Source organism: Suricata suricatta, chromosome 6 (genome assembly GCF_006229205.1).
Source record: "Suricata suricatta isolate VVHF042 chromosome 6, meerkat_22Aug2017_6uvM2_HiC, whole genome shotgun sequence".
NCBI classification, from domain to species: domain Eukaryota; kingdom Metazoa; phylum Chordata; class Mammalia; order Carnivora; family Herpestidae; genus Suricata; species Suricata suricatta.
The window spans coordinates 75,112,541-75,129,831 of record NC_043705.1 but is presented as its reverse complement, the minus strand read 5'-3'; the positions used below and the strand labels follow the sequence as shown (position 1 = coordinate 75,129,831).

Genomic DNA, 17,291 nt, shown 5'->3' with positions numbered 1-17,291 from the left:
TAGCTCTTGGGAACTTGGTACTTTAAAACTTGTGTGGCCCCTAGGTGGTGAAGATCTTTAGTTACTTAGTTGAAATTATTATTCCATATAAAACGGGTTTGGGTAGATATAGAAATACCTGCTGATTCTAAATATGAGCCTGGTAGGATGGGCTGAGTGAGCGCTTGCTGACCTCACAATGGCGTGGCAATGCTTTCTGCCTGCTAGCCTGCATGGTGAGTCATCCAGGGGGGAAGAAATCACCCACTGTGTTTTATTAATGGAAAATTTGTCATTCTGGTTTTAACTGAAGGATTAAAAGGGAGAAATCAGAATACTTCAGACTTGAATTCCTGTGTGATTTAGGCTGCCAGGCTTCAAAGATTTCTCCCTGGCAGACAAAGAAGGCAAGGCCTGGTCAAGAGATACTCCCTCTGTTTGGTTTCCCTCTGCAGCATAGGATGAGACAAGGATTGTAGTGTAAGTGGTTTATTCAAGGTCATCCTAGGAAATAGCGGCAGGGGAGTAGGCAAGTCGGGGAAGAAAAATAAACCAAAAAAGGGTTTTTCATCAAGCAAGTGACTGCTGTCATTAAACTGGTGCCCATCCCCCCTGGGGAACTCTGGGAGGCCTTGTAGAGGTGCACCTCAAATTATTCCGGTGGAGGGAGAAGGAAGCTGAGGTATTCTATTGACTAATCTTGTATTCATTGGTGGTTGATGGCTACTTCTGAGCTCAGTAACTGGTACTTCCTACTTGTCTGGAGTTGGCCAAGCTTTCTCTATGGCCAAAATATCATGGGTCTTTTCAGTGAGCACCCTTGGGTGTACAGAAACGAGTGCTGAGGCAACATGGTGCCACATACCTCAACACCAGCTACAGGTGTGGAGATAAAAATAATAATGCTCAACCATGTCTGTAGCACACTGAAATTTACAAAGAATTTTCATAAGCAATATGTAATCTTAGTTTTGATTCTGTCAACCATCCTGTGAAGTCAGTGCAGATACTATCATCCTTATTTTACAGAAGAGGAAATGGAGGCACAGAGAGTTTAAGTATTTTGACCATGGTTACACAGATTGTAAATAACAGGGCTGGAGCAACAGGTAATCTTTTGACCTAAAGTTCATTGGCTTTCTATTCCACTGTGTTACAATGGAGTGGCATATAAATGTATGTCTTATACATCATTAAATTGTCAAACTGTCTTCCTTCAGGGGGTATTTAATAAGGTATGGAACTTCCAGCCAAAGGAAGTTGAAGTTTTCTTTTAAATAGAGTGGACATTCTATACATCCTATACTTCATTTCGATTTTGTGGAGACTCATACAATTACAGTTTCATTTTGGGTGGTGTTTTATATCTTTGTGTTGGAGAGAATCACAGATAAATGAGAAATGAAGGAAGATAATTTGTGGGTGCCCATCTTAAATGAAAAAGAAATAGACTGTGTAGGAAGAAAACAGAACAAAGAAAGAAAAAAGGCACTGCGGCAAGTGTTATCAACATGAATTAAATGTTTCTATTGCTAACCTTTTTCTTCTTCCTCTTTAAAAACTTCAGTATATGTATCAGATGGTCAATCAATCTAACATTTTAAGTTTACTAAATTACTCCACCTACTGAATAAAACACAAAACCTTCTGATCCTGTTTTCACACCTGACTGTAGACAGAGCACAACAGTGTTTATTCAGTCTTTACATAGAACAAACATAGATGTCATTTAAAGTCCTGAATGAGTATCCACTTTCAAGTAGCATATGATATATCACCTACTGTGAACATTTTTGAAGTCTCCATAATTATTCACTTTAGAAAAGCTATGTAATATTAATTGCACAGATTACTAAAAATTCGTTGGTAACACGAGTAACATTTTGAATGGTATTTAATGTAAATTTTCTATTATTTTTCCAGTAGGGATTTCCCAAATGGTCCACTGAGGCATCCATCTCTCTGGAAGATTAAAATATCTGAGAAAATATTCAGCTTTGACATGCAAAATGGTTGCACAGCAGATTAATATCGCTGAGAACATATTTTCTGAGCTCCTTTCATTGCCATATTACCCACAAAATTTCTTGTTCAGTGTTGTTAATATGCTACCATGTTAACAACAGAGCTGGAGACCTCAGCCTTTGTCCATCATGGGGGTTAAATGGAGCCTGGGAGAAGGAGGTAATGATATAATAGATGTAGATGAAAAGTTGTGTCAGCTCTGCTATATTATAAGAAGAATAAGAGAGAGAGGCCAGGAGAAGACACATTTAGATGTCTGCCCAGATTTTCACTTACTTGGAGTTGGCATAGAGAAGGATGGGTTACATTAGTAAGAGGACTCTTTTTTTCCCCCATGTCATCTAACAGGTTGCCCATATTGACCTCGGTTGCAGTCAGATTCAGTTAAATTTGATAGTCTCTACCATGCCCAGCCAGTCACTCAGGTCCTGATATTTAGCTATCTCAACCTATCCTTGTTTTCCTCGAGGTAAAACTAAGAGTCTAATTTAGCAGCTTTCCAGAGAAATTTGGAGTAGCAGGGGCAAGGTGATTTCATAGCAAGGGCTGCTGAGTCGACCATCTAAGTTGGAGTTGCATGGAGTCCACGGCAGACATCCAATGGGTTTATAGTGGAAGCCTAAGTGAGCTCAGGATACAGGATACCCAAGAACCATCACCAGGAGCAGCACTTGAACCAAGATTATTAAATCTAAATTCAAAATCTTTTGGGCTTCTGCACCGGATGTCTTCCAGGCATAAGACAAGACAGACCAGCGGCACCACCCAAGGACCAGAGGATAAAAAGACCCCATCATTCCTCAACTCTACAAGGTCAAATAACAAGGTCTTTGTATCCTTCCACTCATACATCCATTCACCACTTATGGATGAAAGAAGAGTGTAAGTGAGGTGATCTAAGAGAAGGAAATAAAATTTTATCCCATGGAGACTATGCACTACCTAAAGGGACTATTTAAATTATTGGATTTTATTAAGCTTTAAACAATTGGCTATTTAGTTCACTTTTTCCCCTGCTTAGTTAGCAAAGGAATGAGGGTGGAGAATCAAAAGAAAGACCTTCTCATCTAAAGACAAAATAAGATATTACTATTTACTCTGTACTTCCAAAATGCAGTGTGATTTAACATTTCCCACTCTGATATATTCATGTTCTTTAACATGTCACATCTCTTAACCTTTAGAGATGGGGACATCAAATTTGCCTTTACCAAATCCTCTTCATTTGACCTCTGCAATGTTTCTAAATGTCCTTTGTCCTATCTTTCTACTATCATTCTACTCCAGATCTTTTCTCATTTTGCTTAGACCAAGTTTTCTAACTTGTATCCTTCACTCATGTCTCCCCACTGCAGTCCATCTAGACTGTTGCCATATGAATTTTACTGAAGAAAATCATATATTTGCCATTTTCTTATTCCAAAATATTCTTACCTAAAAAACAAATTCTGTATCTCTCAGACTGCGATTTGAAATTTTCTTAGGGTCTCACTCCATCAACAGATCCCTTTAGGATCTCTGGAGCAGAGTACATGTTCCTTTGTTGTGTCTTTGTGCTGGCCCTACTTCCCCAAAGGTTCTTCTTTTCCATCTGTTCTCTTTATACTGAGAATTCAAGCTATAAAACAAATCCCACCTCTTTCTGAAAATCTTTTCTGATACATTCAGACAAAAATCATTTTTCTACATTATCTCAGCATTGTTTGCATTCATGCCAAATCAATGTATTGGTCTTATCCCCCCTATTAAACATACCCTTTATGTACCTTCGTCATGGCAGTTGTTCAAAACATGTTGATTTTTTTTAATGATTAAAGGGAGGCAATATATCTCTTAAACTGTAACACTGAATTAGTAATGTTAATACAAAACATCTTTGCATTGTTTATGTACAAGGACACTGAATGACTTATAAGAGGTACAAATTATATAAAAATAATTTCTTATGCTATGAAACACATCTCTGTTGTTGCTCATAAACAGGAATGTGTGAAAAGTCATTGCAAACACTTAACAGTTGGACCTTATCCCAAGGCCTATAAATACCTAAAGAGGACTCTTGAAGCCTGAAGGATGGTTTTAATGGAACGTACTATTCCATGTAGATTATATAAACACATAGTTTTAAAAATAAAAAATTAGAATCATGTTTATAGTTCTCTACCACTGGATCTTAGTAGTCTTTATTGTCAAACCACTTGAAAAGAAACAAATGAAAACTTATATAACATGAATGAATTTTAATGTTTTTGAGCCTGTGTGTTTTTTAACAGAAAATATTCTTTTGTTGAATCATCATGGATAACATTTATCCTGAGGATGAACATGTTTTCAACCTAACTAATATTTTATAGTTTTAAACTGGAGAAGCAATATTGGATTTCACTTATTAAAATAGTTTGATTTTTCATCTCTTTAAATTTTATTTAAGATGTGGACATTCTCATTGATCTTTGTCTCCACAGTCTGTATTCCAAGGACACTGCATATTTTGGATTCAAATAGTGTTTTCTTTCCTTTTAATTCTTGCCTTGTGGAATAAGAAAATTTGGATGGCAAATAAAATGGAACTTTGAGGCATCCCTCTAAATTGTAAAAAATAGGATCAATGAACTGAATGCGTATTTCTTAGATACTTGAGATCTTTTGTAGACTTAGAATTCTTGTATGTTAAGGAAATCTTAAGTAGAGGGAGCCTACTTAAGGAGAGGGAAATAATTCTTTCCTTTCTATAATCTTCCTTATCTCCTGTTTCTTCTTCAAACTAGATATAAAAAATAAAAAAATTGATTAAATAACCTAATCTCAAAATTATAACATGAACACAAAAAAGGAAATCTCTATATTTCAAATGGGATTATTTCTTGGAATCAGGGATACACCAAAGGGAACCAGTTTTAATCAGTGTCTCAAGATGAGCCAGTTGAAGAACAGTATTACACTTTAGTAGACTAAACAACAAGAAAATGACCTGTTGTGAAAATATGTGTGCTTGTGAGTGTTTTTGAAGACCAACTGGGATCCTGGGCTATCATGATGTGCATTTAGCTGTAACCCAGACGTCATTTTCCTTGCCCTTTCTGCTCCATTGGAAGGAGACACAGGGAGGAGTGTCACTTCCTGAGACCTCCCCCGCCTCCTCTTTAGCACACATTGATAGCACCTCACTTCTCGACTCCTTTCATTTGGTTTATATACACCAGGTGACTGTTTTGGGGGGCTACATGAGTGGGTATGTTTGTTTGGTAGAATTGATGAGCCCTGACCTCATAAAAACTGTATTGGAAAAATCCAGTAATTTTATAGTCAATTAAGACTCTTTAGAGAAAACATAATGCATTTGATCAAGCTAAAAATTTCAGTGATTCTTATAAGTACATATTCTTCTTTTATTGTTATTTTTTAAAGTTTCCACTTTATAAGTATGGCCCACCAGCCAAGGATAGATACTTTTGCAAAACAAAAAATATAGACTTATACTCTATAGTGTTTTTGTCACATGGTTATTTTAGATATTTTTCTTTTCCCTAGTGTAGCATTTTGATAATTGGTTGCTTGCTTTCTGAAATTTAGATTCTAATTCACTCTTTAAATCTAACTAGGAGGAAATTTAAGTTAAAATGATAAACACGGTATCTAACATACACTAATGAAATTGTCTTTAAAAAAGATGGCTTGCATGTGTATCTGTTTAACATGTTTCATCAAAACTGTTGCAGTGGTATGTAATTTTAATGTAAAATTGCCCTCTTTGCAGGGAATTGGGCCTGCTGCTGGATCTTTAAATTTCCAGTGTCTGTTGTCATAGCAACCAGAATTGACTCTGGTACCCACTGCGTTCAACATAAATTAATTTAAAGACATAGCATTTGAAACAATTTAGTCAATGTTAAGTCTGTATCTGGCTAGGCCTCAGATTTCAATGTTGTTTTATATTTTAAATGTCATTAAATGTTCATTTTATGTTAATTAGACTTATTTGTAGGATTTAGTGCCTTAAATGTGATTTAACAAAAATGTTGAAAACTAGTTCCTGAATTATTTGTGAGATGCAAGCTCCTAATAATGTAGAGTATTCTTGTTTGAAAAACACTGGAATCTTGCTGTTTGTCCAATTCAAATACCTTACTATTATTTGAATAGATAGAGTTGATGCTACCAAAATAAATCCTTATTTTGCATGCTTTAGTCAAAAATCCCTCAGGCCCTGCACTCTGATAATCTTCTCAGAAGAAGGAAGCTGGCTATCTTCTGCCACTTTTCATGCCTAATCAGTCCCTATTACCTCGAGGGAGACATGGATTTTCACATTAAATAATTCTAACCAGCTTTAACATATTTTTTTCATGTAACTTTTAGGGCATTTGGTTTTCCAGGTAGATACAGTCAAGAGACTAAAGGAGTAATATATATAACATATAGCTATTTTGGTGAGGTTCAAACCTGTCTTGCTCTCTCTTTCTGACGTAGGCAATTTTTAGAGCTAAATCTACTACATTTGTTCAGAAAATAGTTTATGTTTTCATACTCTTTTATCATAAAATTAAACATATGGAAGTAAACTAGACATTGCAGTAGATATGAGAGCTTAAGGAGGAGAAGACTGTATATATTTTAATACTTATATATTAATATAGTAATAATATGTTAACATTTTATATTATTTATATAATATATACTTGAAAATTTCTAATTACTACAATATATTATTTTTTTATTGGAAAACATTCCCAATATATATATATTTTTTTGAGCAAGAGAGAGACAGCATGAGCAGGGGAGGGTTAGAGAGAGAGAGGGAGACACAGAATCTGAAGATAGGCTCCAGGCTCTGAGCTAGCTATCAGCACAGAGCCCTTCACGGGGCTTGAACCCATGAACCGTGAGGTCATGACCTGAGCCTAAGTTGGATGCTTAACCGATGGAGCCATCCAGCTGCCCCATTTCCAATATTTTCGAAGTTCTAAGTTGTCCAATAAAAAATATCACACCTCATTTCTGAGGGATGAATTTGTTTTCATCGTGCTATTGAACCTTTTGTCATACTCTTTTGATCACCAGAACTATTATGGCTACTATTTAGCAAATAAAATATACCTTTAAAAATTTCTTCTCTTTCTTCCAAAAAAAAAAAAAGTGTGGTTTTCTCTGAAATAGTTTTATTTTTTCTGAACCATCTAATGCTCACTTGAAGTCATTTGAACCATAATCCTTCACTCTTGGATTTAAAATGATAGACAACTTGTGGGTTTCAGGAACACTGCCTTCCCATTTTTTCTGAAATTAGAAAGAACCCTGTACATTAAATATTTATAACTTTAGTCGTACACATAAAACTCAGCTGCTACATCAGCCTAAGGTGTATATGCGTGAGTTGTTTTCTACATTTCTAGATTGATGTAAACTGGAACAAGACATTTAAGGAAAGACAGGAATCTGTTACAATGCTTGTGTGACTCAACGATGCCCACCAGACAGTGTTATCAATAAACCAGTGGAGACAACACATTTGAAATTCACTGCTCCTGAGGGAATTTGTTCTGTGAGATACATACATATATATATGTGGAAGGCCAAAACCTTTCCTGTTTGAGTTAAATCCCATGAAGGCCTATTTCTAGATGAATATACCATCAATCATTACTCTAAATCTTCTTTTGTTGATTACCATAAGTAAGAATTTATCATTAGACTCAACTGAGAAGGCATTTTAAAAAGAAGAGGGAGAATTCTTAAATAATAATGACACTCTTGGTAGTTAAAAACAATTATAAGTTAATGTGATAATTGACCCATTATCCAAGGCTTGATATGAATTAAATCTAATGCAGTTTATAATCACCCAGAGGATGGGACACCTTGGTTGCTCAGTCACTTGAGCATCCGACTTCAGCTCAGGTCATGATCTTATCATTGATGGGTTTGCACCCCACATCGGGCTCTGTGCTGACAGGTTGGAGCCTGGAGCCTACTTCAGTTTCTGTGTCTCCCTCTCTCTTGGCCCCTACCTCACTTATTCTCTCTCTCTCTCTCTCTCTCTCTCTCTCTCTCTCTCTCTCTCTTTCTCTCTCTCTCTGTCACACACACACACACACACACACACATAAATAAATAAACATTAAAATATATATATATAATGACCCAGAGGAGTTAATAATGAATGATGGAAAAAAAGAGTCTACTTGGAACTTTCTGGGCTGAGATACTATTTTCTACAAACTACTGTTATTTCTACCCTGACAAGCTTAAATTTCATATGGTAACACAGATTCAGAGACTTGGGACAACAGTAGTCACTTTTATAAAGCATTACTATGAGGCCTGTGACCAGAACTGTCTTTCCCAAATCTGAGCATCCACACTGACAAACTGTCTGATATGCAAAGGGCTGCTAGACTCCTGTGACTATTAAAGTTACCCCAAAATGGATTTATACCTTCAGCTTGATTTATATTGCATAATCATAAATAAAATAAATTATGGAATAATACTAATATTTTGAGAAGTATTACTGTACTCCCCCCTTTCCATCCTGGTCAACTTAAGCAGTCCAAATATCTGGGGAGAGATCAAAGGTTGCTGGAAAAGGAATACAAAGACAAAGAATAAATAGCTTCTGCTTTGTCAAAAAGATAATAAAGGAACATAGTAGCCGAGGCAATTGGCTTAAGACAAGATTTCCCAATTTTCTTTATTCCTTTCCTGCTATTAATACTTGGCTTTTAAGTTTGTAGGAGTCCGCTTATAGTATTGTCCTGTAGAATAAAGAAACATTCCCTTTTGCCTTTGATAACAGAGCTATAAGATGGTTCTTAATGATAGAGAGAGATGTATATAAACTACAATAAGTGACCCTTTCCTGTCCTGGAAATTTTGTTAAAGGTTGCCAAGAAAGCAAAACGAAGTGTTTCTTCTCTCAAATCCAAAGGGTTTGAGATAAATCAGAGAGGACCCATAGATTTGGGAGTGGGAAGGTAGGAAGGGAAAGAAATAGGGGAAGGTGTCATCTTGCTCCTCATGTGGGATTCTGAGAAGTGGTCACCTGCCTGGGTGACCTGTACCATTTTGGAAGTTAGGCCATATCAGTGAGACTGCTCAAGAGTGAAGAAGGAGGCTTAGGATTCCAATGTGGCATTAATACAGAATTAAGCCAGCAAGTCTATCATAGCAACGGAAGCTGGCTGGGGTTGGAAGAAAGATATTGAGAGTTCGTAGGAATGGGAGCTGAGGTGAGCTCCAGTGAGCCTCTGTCCTGCCCACGGCAGACCTGAGTTTCACTAAACACAAGTTTTAGTTGTGAGTGCCAGAAGGGGCAGATGCTTGCGGGTAGATAAGGTTGTCACCCCAGAGACCAAAAGACTTTGTTCCTGAGGACCCTGATCCTTCTCCTCTGCCACAAGTTCAACCAGTTGTTCCCAGCATACATTAGGCATCACCTTGGGAAAAGAACCTGGGAACCAGGAGAATGTTTGCAAAATGAACATCTTTGTCCAATACAGATTGAACATTGCTATCTATAGAAACTACATAGATTTTCAAATTGCACTGAGTTTAAAAACTGAATTTAACAGCCCCCCTTCTTTCTCTCTGTCTGCCCATTCTAACTCACCTGTATCTCTCTAGTACTCCAATTACTATGTGTCCTGAAGTAATGGAGGCTTTGTTCATTATTTTCCCAATCAGGCTTCCCTCTGTGTTTTACTATAGATGATTTCTTTAGACTGTTTTCAAGTCCAATGATCTTTTATTTTATTTTATCCAATCTATTATGAAACTTATCCATTGAATTTTTAATTTGGGATTTTTTTTCCATTTCAAATTTTTATTTAATTAATAATTATTAATTAATATCTCATAATTTCCACATCTGTTCAGAAACACCCTACCTCTTCATCTTATTATATCCAATTTTTCCCATAGATTCTCTAACATATTTATTATGGTTATTAATCTGTTAATTCTAATATCTGGTTTTGTTCTAAAGTGTGGTCCTTCTAGGATGTTAACAGAAACTCTGATGTGTTTATGAAGCTGCTTAACTCAACAGAACTCCAATTCCAAAATCTGACTTCCCTAAAGTATGAGTATAGTGTAGAGAATTCAGAATTCTCTGCTAACCATTGCCTTCCCCCATCATCCTACATTTCTGAAGTACAGGAGCCAGTCGAGGGTATGAGTGGGGATTATACATAAATGTATATATATATTGAAAGGAGTTTTTTTTTTCTGTAGCTCTCTCCTTGCCATAATTTCCCACTCTCAATTTTTAGCCACTCAGGCAGCCCTTAATTTTCTCCTCTGACTCTTCTGTAATAATGTCTTACTTCAGTTCTACCTAACCTGGGCTATAGACTGGAAAGTGCCATTAGTGGAAAAGCATACAAATGTGGTTCTCAACCAGTGTGTTTTCCTCCTTCCAGAATCCAATCTCCTTTAGTTTATACTGTTTTTGTCATTCAGCCTGCCTTCAAATAGTAGTACTTTCCCCCAGATTTTCTAATTGTTAGCAGCAGGAGGGCTAGTCTGAAACAAGCTACTTTACCATTATTTAAAAACCAGAATTCCTAAAGTAGGAATGAGCTGTAGGGTAGAGCCCAAGGAAGAATGGTAGGAGATAAGGTTGGATATACAAACAAGAACTTAGACATGCAGGGCTTTGCAGGCCTTGGCAAGGATTTTGAAACTTATTATAAGCATTACATTGGCACTGGGGAATTTTAAGGAGTTATTTAATTTTATTTAAAGATACAGTGGTAGTTCTATATGAAAATATAGTAAATAATAGTATAGGTAGTTCTACATAGAAATAGATGGCAAATAATATTGGGTAGGGTTTATTAATCACAAAGGATATGTCTAGGGCAGTAATGAGTGATATAACCTAAAACTTCAAAGTGGGTAATAATACAGATGACATAATTACCAAGCAAAGGTGCTCACCAATTGACATAGAAAATGAAAGAGGGATAGTCACAGCTTTCAAAATTGAGATTTTTCTGATAATTAAGGTACATTCATTAATGAGCACTTCCAAGCTACTATTATAGGTAGTAGGAATCCAACAGTGAATAGGTACAGTCATTAGAGAAACATAAGATGAGTCTAAGTAGTTTTGACATTTTGTCTCTAATATATTTCAAATAAACTTACTTTCTCAATGAGGACTGTTAACTGAACTTCCCTTTGGCTTTCTTTGCTAGTGATCAAATTCTAATTCTTATATTATGTGGAAAAAACACACATAATAGAAAGGAACCCTTCAAAACATGGATACAGTGTGGTAATAAAATATCCTTTTAATTTGAGCTCCAATTTGACTAAATTAAGTGCCATTTTTATGTTATCAAAGATTTTTTTTCTGGTAACTTGGACTATTTCACATTTCTTCTGGCAAACTGATGAGCTAGGGTTGTAGTTTATTTGTTAATGTTTTAGTCTCACTGAGGAGACTGTAAGAATGATTTAAATTAAGAAGAACTCCTGCTGTCAGTCCAGAATGAAAACCATGTGCCTTCCCAGGAAAATCTCTGAGGTTTCTTTTTGTGTGGGTGAGTGTGGGCAGCCCCAAAGCCAGCAGCCAAATAATAAAATGAAAAAGAGTATTTACAGACTCATTGCATGCAAATCTGTTCTTTCGGCTGGCGAAGGAGTCCCACTTAACTTTTTTATTTCAGGCCTTTTGGCACAATTCTGAATAAACAGCACACATCCATGTGGGAGCAATGAGGAGGAACTGTAGCATCTGGTATGACTTTAAAAATAACTTCCTACTTATATAACTGAGATTTCACTAAAAATCAATGAGATTTTTCAAGTCTCAGACCTGAGGTTGGAGAGCATGAAATAGTTCCTTTGGAAGCTGTTGATTCATGTCGCGGTGCTATTTTGAAAGAACAACATTCATACCCAACAAGCAGATGTTAACAGACCATGGCCCTCGAGTCGTAACTCTAGGTTACTGAGATCCAAGTTTGTGTTCTCAGCTTCGTTTACAATCATTAAGAGCTTTTTACTTTTAATTACTTCTTTATTGATCTCATAGCACACATTTCTTCTAGTCTGTACAAAATGTCAGCTTAAGTGGCATAGGCAGGACTGCGTTCACGATTCCCAATCAAGCTAGTCAGCTTAGCTACAGCACAGAATGGTGCCTACCGGTTCATTGTTTCTGGATGGCAATGTTACTCATGATGTCCCATGTTTCTGAGATAAAAACCACTTTCCTGCTTTAGCAGCTAATCCCTGTGCTGCTTTTGAAGTATGATATTGTAGAACTGTATTCACTTTTTCAACTCTGGGGAGCTGTGGAGCATGTTGAAATCAAAACTTGTTTGTGGCCAATTAAAAAAAAGTCATCAGGTTGTCCTGTAAACTTTCTTTGGAGGATGTTCTTCTTCAACAAGAAATATGTCTGTAAGTAGAAAGCACTTCCTAAAGAATTCTGAGCTTTGCCACATTACAGTAAGTCTTACTATCCCTGATAATTAAGAGTTGTCTAAATATTAGGTCATAGATCCCAGTGTGTAATAGTGGATATTAATCCTAGGTTCTTAGCAAAGCTTTTTTTTAGGGACATAAATAGGATTAAAAAGTGGGTGCCCTTACTCATTTCTCGACAAATTATAAGCTATTTCCATGGCTTATTTCTCTTGTGTTCCTCTTTTCAGTTCTCTATTCCCAACAACTTATAAACTTGCTGCTTTCGTGAAATGAATGTGAGGTTCAGGGGAAACTGAATTATTGGAACTGATGTATATTTTAACAAGAAAGGTTAGTGAAGGTATACCTGCACATACCATCAAAAAGAAAAAAGAAAAAGGAGGAGACCACATATTTTGAAGGTTACAGGGATTCCCAGCCCATCTTTATGGCCTGTCGTTCTATCATCTGGTCATTAGCAGTTCATTTTGCTCTTATGGTTGTTTTTAATAATTCTTGTCTCTTTTGAGTTCTAGGAAAATTGTGTATCCTAATATTTTTTTGAATTATTTACATTTTAGTCATTCCTCTACCCCAAATAATCAAATTACTGTGCTAATAAAAAGACTGCATTTGCTTAGGCCTTGCAACAGACTCAACTCTCATGCGTTATGAGAAACACTGCTGCTTTCATAAAATCAGATTAAATGTAATGAAAAAAATTTTTTTCATGAAGAAGGAAGTAGGCCTTAAAATTTTTAGAGATGCATTATCAGTGCAGAAGGGGACAGGGCAAAAAATCAAGGAAAGCCTTTTGATAAAATACTGACAGGAGTAAACTTTAAAAACGTATACCACTTTTAGATGTGTATGTATATGTAATTATATTTAGATATAAATTTAAATATTTCAATAAAATTCAGATAATAATGGTTTACTTTTTGGTTATTTATTATAACCCTAATGTGCGCACAGAATTCTGCTGGAGGAGCACAGAGTTAAAGCTGGGCCCACCACGTGACATTCAAGCCATTGCCCAAAGGTATGCATTCTCCAAGTGACTAGCTGTGCAAAGTATTGTTTGATCTGGCAAATTTCCTCTAAGTTCTCTTAGAACCTTGAGAATAGCTAAATGATGGCATGTATCTCTTAGCGATCTATGATGCTGACTATGAAGTTATTGTAATGCAAACTAACTACTAGGAAAGGATTTGCAATAACCTTGTCATGAAATTGCATGTGAGGAATGAAATTCTCCATGCTGACCCACTCCCAATCTTTGTATGACCTTCTCTTTACTGAGTGGATTGCCTTCCTGCTCCATCCTTTTCATGATTATCTGCTCTCAAAGCAGCCCTCCCAGCCTTCCAAAGCAATCCTCCACATTCCCAATGTATGTGAGGCCTCCTGGGTTATTTTGAATCCATTGCTTCCATTTGTTCCTTTATGGAGAGAAAAATTGGAAACACGGTGAATTCTTTTTTTGTACCTTGTTGTTTGTATATTTTCTGTTTCTGTTGAAATTTTGCCATTCCATCAAATAAAATGCAATACTGTTTACAAAGACAAACCAAACACAGCATATTCACATTTGGTCCTTTCTTTCTGAGTACTTCCATCCTTCACTTTGTAATGGGTGTTCTGGTTGAGTCAGTGCTGAGACTCATCAGTGTTCTTTGTAGGTGGTTTGACAAACTTTTTCTCTCCAGCACCTATTCCAGAAGTAATTTGTGTTTTTCCTTTGTGCTCTGTGTAGGCAAAGCCTTTTTAACTGTCAGTGAATTCTTGGGGATGCTATTGGCCACTATCAAGGAATATTCCTCTCTGTAAAGAAATGATCTGTCGGATAGGCTGGACTCATCAGCAAGCCCTTGCACTATTCAACCCGTCACATCCAGAAGGTTGGCAGCACCTGTGTGCATTACCAAGGCGGGGAAGGCGAAAAGGTGAAAGAATTGGGGTCTCGAGTGTTTGTGTTCCTGTGGTAAAAAGAAAATAAATGAGGAGCACCAGGGGTGACTCAAATAGTGAAGGGAAATGTTTTAAAGTAGTGCTTTCAAAACTTCAGCAAGCATGAGGATCACCTGGCGAGTTTGTGAAACCCGAATTCTGAGACTCTGAGGCTGTAAGTTTAGGTGTGGTTAGAAATCTTGAATTTTAATAAGCTCTCAGTTCAGAGGATGCTGTAGGTCTAAGGACCACACTTTGAGAAATCCTGTTCTAAAGCAGTGACTCTTAAATTTTACATCAGAATCAACTAGGGTTTTTGTCTTTCTGTGACTGACTTATTTCATTTACTATAATACTTTCAAGCTCCATCCACATCATTGCAAACAGCAACGTTTCATTCTTTTTATGGCTGAGTAATATTCCAGTGTGTGTGTGTGTGTGTGTGTGTGTGTGTGTGTACTGTATCTTTTTTTTCCATGCATTGGTCGATGGGCATTTGGACTCTTTCCACAATTGACTATTGTTGCTCCTAGTAATGCTTCTATAAACATTGGGTGCATGTGTCCCTCGGAATCAGTATTTTGTGCCCTTTGGGTAAATACTTAATAGTGAAATTGGGGACCATAGGGTAGTTCTTTTTTTTAACTTTTTGAGGGGCCTCCATATTGTTTTCCAGAGTGGCCTTACAATTTTGCATTTCCATCAACAGTGTAGGAGGGTAAGAGTATTCCTCTTTCTCTCCATTCTTGCCAAAACCTGTTGTTTCCTGTGCTGTTAATTTTGGCCATTCTGACCTGTGTGAGGTGATATCTCGTTGTAGTTTTGATGATTTCATTCATATGTGGAATTTAAGAACAAAACAGGTGAACATAGGAGAAAAAAGAGAGGCAAACCAGGAAACAGACCCTGAATTACAGAGAACAAAGTGAGGTTTACTGAAGGGGAGGTGGAAGGGGGGATGGGTTAAATGGGTGATGAGTATTAAGAAGGGCACTTGTGATGAGCAGCAGGTGTTGTATGTAAGATGCGTGTCGCTAAATTATACACCTGAGACTAATAATGTAATTTAACTAGCTGGAATTTAAATAAAAACCCGAATAAGAAAAAAAAGAATCAACTAAGGTTCATTAAAATACACATTGCTGGGTCCTTTCCCCCCAGGGACTCTGACCCAGTAGTCTGGGTGTGGGCCAAAGAAGGTGCATTTCTAACAAGTTCCCTGGTGTGCTGATGCTGCTGGTGCTAGATCACACTTTGAGAACCTTTGCTCTAAAGAACGGAGGTTAAGGTGAGTCGCCAGCACCGTGTGGTGAGTCCATGGAGTCTGTCAGGAGGGGTTTTGGGGCATAACCAATCTGCAGACAGACTGAGATACTCTTAAGTAGCAGCAATGGCATTAAGATCCTAGCAGTCCACAGAATTACCGGAGACATTTGGAAACACATTACATTTTGCTCAAACCAAGTTTTATTTGAATTTCAAAGAGCAAGATAACTTCACCTGACACTTGGCTTTAAAAATTTAGAATAGAAAAAGTAGTGTTCTGGGCATGACTCATTATATGTAAGATAATCTCTCTTTTGATGACACCCAAAAAGGCATAGGAAGATAAGAGGCTGAGTGAGATGCTCTCTTTACCAGAGTGGGTGACTAAACCACTGGGTTGGGAACAAACTCTTATCTTACTTAGGTCATTATGAGTAAAGGAAAAGAAAGAAAGCATTTGGATATGACATTTTAATGAGAGTACTTACAGTTAAAACAACCCAAAAGAACCCCATCTTCCTTATTTTTGAAATGGAATACTCATCTCCTTTTACCAAAATGTAGAGGCTGAAATATTTTCAGCATCTCAGGAGAGTTATTCTCAGAATACTTCAAAGTAAATCTCTTAGTAGTAATCTATTCACACACATTTTAGTTCAATCTCAGAAATGAATGTCCCTAAGGGAACTCTGTATTCAAATCCTCCACTGGAATAAAACCTCTGTGTGTGAGAGGGTTAGTCTCAACAGGCTGCTGGGCATCAATCCATCATGGGAAAGCTTGATTAGAATCACATGGTTGATAGAATGAATGTGATTCTAATCATGTTAGAATCAAATGCTACACATCCTCCTGATATTCTGTTGTGGCTTTTTAGGTGAGCCTCTTCCTCCCCACCTCCCTTTCCTCCCACGTTGAAAATTATAACCAACCTTGTGGATGAAAATATATAGGATTCCTTAGGGATGTTGGGGAAGAGAAAAGGTAATTAAACACTGGATTTGAGCCTGGTGTATTAAGATTACATTCACAGATTTCATCCACTGAGGGTTTTTATCAAGTCAGACTCTCTTTCCCTGAGGCCATGTTTTTCCTCTTGTGGGAATCTTGGGGAGACTGTGAAATAGTTGAGCACAAATTGTTACTCCTTGCTGGAAATAACTCAAATTGCATATATGGCTTATCAACTATAATTAAATTAGGTCACCTTCATATACATGAAGAAAACACTAATCTTCATCAATGGCTTATAGAGAAAGACCATTACAACAGACCCTCTCTGTGAAAATCCTTTAGGATACAGAGAAGACTTGCCACCTGTAGCTTAAGTATGTTTGCTTGAAGTCAAAATTTCTTTCTCAAATGTGGGCCTCTTCCTGCTAAGTCAGGATTTGGAGTTTGGGAAGCTAGAGAGCTAATATCCTGCTTCTCGTGTCCAGAGATGGTTACTTGAATCACGTACATCACTATCAAAGTGATGGCAAGCCACCTTTTGGTTCATTATCCTTTTGGAAGGTAGTGAATTTGAAAAACATCACATTGAACTTTTTAATGATCCAAAATTAATAAGATAAATTTAGATCAATATCAAGCATTAGTCAGTGAAAATATGATAGACCAGTATTGAATAAAACTGAAATGATCTGCATTGA

At 36.8% G+C, this 17,291-nt stretch overlaps 1 long non-coding RNA gene across 1 annotated transcript; it reads left to right on the top strand.

The window, feature by feature from the left end:
• Positions 1-1,912: 1,912 nt before the first annotated feature.
• Positions 1,913-13,448, top strand: LOC115293593. The gene is made up of 3 exons (XR_003909514.1): positions 1,913-2,163; positions 2,740-2,817; positions 13,399-13,448. It is a non-coding gene; the product is annotated as an uncharacterized LOC115293593 (long non-coding RNA).
• The last annotated feature ends 3,843 nt before the right edge of the window (positions 13,449-17,291 follow it).